Here is a 5,000-nt window from a genome sequence, read left to right on the forward strand (position 1 = left end):
AAGTATTTTCTGTTGGAATTTCTACGCCATGAAGCCTCTTGTGTCCTTCCTCGGCCGTGAGAATTTCTTGTGTATTGATTTTGACTTTTTATTTTACGCCGGAAACTCATTAACTATGATGAGAGCTGTTCTTCCAAGGCCATTGATTCTGTCAGCACGCTTCGCTTCGATTTTATTATTCCATCAGCTTTGGGCCTGTCTTTTCGGGGGGCAAGGTCGGCTTGTGGCTTTAATTTATTACAGAGGTTGCGGTGGAAACGAACCACTATTCAGTACGGAACCAAGAAAATGAACGCGTCAGTTTTTTTGGTCTCAGACTGCCGGTGTTATATCCTGTTTGATGTTATAGCAGTTCGTCCCCCAGGGGAGAGTTCCTTGGGGGGGGGGGGGGGGGGGGGGGCATAAACGGATGTAACACCGCCAGTCTAAGGAGACAGAAGTGACTGCATCTTATTTGGTCTCGGTTCCGTTTTGAGTATTTTGCCCGCAACCTCTATGATGTTGGGATACACAAACTGAGCTACAAACCAAATATCTGAGCATTTACACATTAACTGATATTCGAGCGGTGCGTATTGACTGCACACATATACGCAAAGGTACAGACAAACAAACAGACAGACAGACAGACAGACAGACAGACAGACAGACAGACAGACAGACAAATCATTTGTGCATCTAAGAGATTAACCGATGTTAGAGCGGTGCATATTGACTGCACATATACGCTAACTTACAGACAAACAAACAGATAGACCGACAGACAGACAGATAGACATCATGTTTTATCCATCTCATTGCGTAAATGGATTGTGAAGCATGCTAGACAAATATACAACCACATACAAAATAGACTCTAACTATCTTCTGCATTATAAGACTGGATCTCTCATTGGTAAACACTTCGTTGCCTGGTTCATTCCCTTGAGAATGACTCGAGACAGTCTACAGCATTCAGTGCAGCTTTTATTTGGCGTGGTCAGAATGACTGTGAGGCATGCTAGACAAATATACACCCACATACAGACACGCACAGAACACGGAATTGATGAATATCGATATATTTTCTAGGAGGTCAACACCCATGAATGTGGCTATAATTATAATGCCGTCTGAAGCCGACATTTCAGCAATTTGATAAGCCTTCCGCAGCCAGTAGCCGCAAGAACATTATAAAAAGCTGGACCAAAGACGAGTTACACGTATTCGCCCTGTGGAGTTAATGGTATATGTTCAAGTGGGTGGATGGTCATATCCCATGTTATAACATGAACACATCTGATAAGGTGGTATATATAAATATATATGTAGCAGTGGAATGATGCTCTTCTCACACTCAAAAACCGGGACAGATATATGTGTATATGTAAACAATTCAATTCCAAAATGCCGCCATTAACTAAATAATGCTTACTTCCGGTTCCTGATACATGAGCTACATAACAGAGTGCGCGTTTCAAACCAACAAAATCATCATAACGGTGACAAATTCTAATAAAACGTGTTTCAAAATCAGGTTTTAATGGTCTTTAAACTTCATATTAATATCGAAAATACTGATATCACTGGAACGAGAAGGGCTGTACGTTTAACCACCCCTCTCTCACCCCCCCCCCCCCCCCGAGACACCCCACCCCCCCCCCCCCCCCTACATCCCTCCAGAACCGCCCCAGTTCCACCTAAACCACTTCCCCGCCTGGCCTCGATTTCCTGTTCCGTGTAAAAGTCTCCTGAACTTCCTCCGCGAATTGTCACAATCACTGTATTGATTTGTCTCTCGGAATCATCGGTGTCTTTGCAGTCCGATGCGAACCGCGGCTTACTCAACCGTGATACGTACGTTGCACTGAGAATATGCATTGCAGCTCAGTGCACAGGGCTTTGACCGTGCAATGACATGCGCACAGAAATGCACACAGAAATGCACACAGAATACGGGATGTATAAATGGGGCATTAGAGGAGTTACGAGATCATCGAACAATGTTGCGAGCACGATGCCAGCAATTATTGTGCGCATGCTTTATTTCCAAATTGTGCAATGCAGAGCGCATAGGATTTGTGAAAGGGATATTAAAAGAGTTAGGGGATTACCAAACGATGTCGAGAACACGATCCCATGCAGCCTGCATAATTCTACACTGTTTAATGCACAGAGCTTCATGCGGGGAAATTGGGTTTTTAATGCGGATAGAAGAGAAGTTACGAGATCGCCGAAGAAATGTCGCGAACACGATGCCATTGAAAGGTGTGCATAAATAAGTCCAACTTTTATTTATTAAAACCTTCTTACAATGTACGAAAATGGCAAGACCTGCATGCAAAGCTGAGTGCCTGGAAATGCACACAAACTGCGGAAGTTATGGGATCACCGAACAATGTCGCGAACACGGTGCCAGCAGTCCAGAGCTTCGAGCCTTCAAATGCACGCAGGGAAAGGGTCATTAGAGAAGTTACGGAATCATCGAACTTTGTTGCGAACACGATGCCAGTAAAGGTTTGCATGCGAAATTCCACATTTTACTCATCAGAACTTCGTACTTTAGGACTTTAGGGAAGGTACGTTTTCCACCAACAGCTTAGAAAATGTATACGGAGAGGATTTATGTTTCAAGTTCAACATAAGCTGTTATTTGCTTTTATCTCTTACATGTTCAACCATTAGCTTCCAGTCCTGAACTTTGTAAGAACTGAAAATTCGAATCAAACTTAGGCGAATACAGGAACCATCATAGTTTCAGAAACGGGGCATAAATACTAATTTTGCAGTCTTACTATATTCTCCGTAGAAATCGTAACTGTTATCATCATGAAATCTTAAACATCAAGTTTTTGCTGCCTGGAAACTGACAAAAATCGTGGTTCGTTCTCCGTAGAAATCGCAACTACTCTGTAAAATAATGAACACCATGCGTTCGCCCACTGTGAAACAACAGAAATAACTCTCTCGTTTCTGACGAGAAATTGAAAAAAGAATTATCAATGGAACGTCTGAACCATCCAAGCCTCTTTTAAAATTGAAAGCGCACACTGTGAACTACTTCAAGCGTGAGGCATCGTTTCATGGAGCATGCGTGTGCGCGTGCATGCGTACAATGCCCACGAGTGAATGCTCGACGCAGAGTATTGTTAGCATAAAATCAGGAAAGCAACCGGTGGAACCGAGGAAAAACTGAATGGATTTTTGTCTTTCGATCGAATCGCATCAAGATCAGTCAATAAGGGTTCTCTCTCACGCACACAGGCTTTGATATTGAACTGTTTGGATATTGACGGTTAATGCAATGGATAGGAGAGGGAGGGAGAGACGGAAAAGGGGGACAGACAGGGAATGGGGACAGAGAGAGAGAGAGAGAGAGAGAGAGAGAGAGAGAGAGAGAGAGAGAGAGAGAGAGAGAGAGAGAGAGAGAGAGAGAGAGAGAGAGAGAGAGAGAGAGAGCAATTCCAGTCCAATCAAATCACTGTTTATTTTTCGAAGGTTGTGCAGCAAGCATACAAACGTGCTTTTTTTTTACATCCAGCCCTTGCCCAATGCGGGACTAAACTAGAGAGAGAGAGACAGAGAGAGAGACAAAGAGAGAGAGAGAGAGACAGAGAGAGAGAGAGAGAGAGCGAGGGAGGGCGAGATGGAGGGCGAAAGAGAGAGAGAGAGCGAGGGAGGGCGAGATGGAGGGCGAGAGAGAGAGAGAGAGAGAAAGAGAGAGAGAGGGAGGGAGGGAGAGAGAGAGAGAGAGAGAGAGAGAGAAAGAGAGAGAGAGAGGGGGGAGGGAGAGGGAGAGAGAGACATAGAGAGAGATATATAGAGGGAGAGAGAGAGTGAAATAGAGAGAGAGACATAGAGAGAGAGAGACATAGAGAGAGACTGACAGACACACACACACACACACACACACACAGACAGGCAGACATAGGCACATAGACACAGAGACACAGATAGCGAAACCAACTAATCCCCTTAACTTGTCGTGCGCATTGGCGTTCACGTAAACGCCAAGGTTTACGCCCCACGCGCTACTTTATCGACGATCTCATCACTTCTCACGCTACCGAGGGATCTTGCTGAATGCGAGTCCATCAGACTGATTTGATTTTACCTCACGCGTGAAAAAAAAGCGACAGTCGGTATTTGGAATGATTGACAGGAAGAAAATCGGTTTCCGATGAACTTTTTTTTCAGGCACTGCTGCGTGTGGGCAAAGTGAGATTTGAGTCTCAGAAGATTTTGTTTCATTTGTAAGTTCACTGCAATCTTCTGGTGTTGGCCATTTAAAGGTTCAGTACGTCTCCCTTAAAAAAAAAAGTGTTGTTCACTATCCAAGAACTGCCAAAGCTTTGACATGTAATAACTCCATCCGTTCAGTTGACTGCTCAGAGGTCCCGATGCGGAATGTTTCTTCTTCTTCTTCTTCGTTCATGGGCTGAAACTCACACGTTCACTCATGTTTTTGCACAAGTGGGTTTTTAGGTGTACGACCGTTTTAACCCCGCCATTCAGGCAGCCATAACCCGCCGCTTTCGAGGGAAGCAGGCTGGGTATTTTCGTGTTTCTATAACCCACCGAACTCTGGCATGGATTACAGGATCTTTTTTTTTCGTGCGCACTTCGTCTTGTGCTTGTTTCTAGTTTAAGATGAAATATTCTAGTAGAGGACACTGCTGCTAAATCAATTCAACACAAAAAGTTCATCTGTGCACAGAATGCCGACACGCTATTGGTTTTTGGTTTGTGTCCTGGGGGAAGGCTGTTCTTGCTCCATGTGAAAGTCTGGACTGGTCAGTGGCGGTGTGACCGGCACGGTTGGCCTAGTGGTAAGGCGTCCGCCCCGTGATCGGGAGGTCGTGGGTTCGAACCCCGGCCGGGTCATGCCTAAGACTTTAAAATTGGCAATCGAGTGGCTGCTCCGCCTGGCGTCTGGCATTATGGGGTTAGTGCTAGGACTGGTTGGTCCGGTGTCAGAATAATGTGACTGGGTGAGACATGAAGCCTGTGCTGCAACTTCT

General features: G+C 45.0%; 1 protein-coding gene across 2 annotated transcripts in view; it reads left to right on the forward strand.

Annotated features, from left to right (window-relative positions):
* The window catches only part of LOC138948693 (70 kDa neurofilament protein-like), a 74,540-nt gene that overhangs the window by 1,859 nt on the left and 67,681 nt on the right, over positions 1-5,000 (forward strand). The window lies entirely within an intron of this gene.

The sequence above is a fragment of the Littorina saxatilis genome, linkage group LG15 (genome assembly GCF_037325665.1).
Source record: "Littorina saxatilis isolate snail1 linkage group LG15, US_GU_Lsax_2.0, whole genome shotgun sequence".
Lineage (NCBI taxonomy): Eukaryota > Metazoa > Mollusca > Gastropoda > Littorinimorpha > Littorinidae > Littorina > Littorina saxatilis.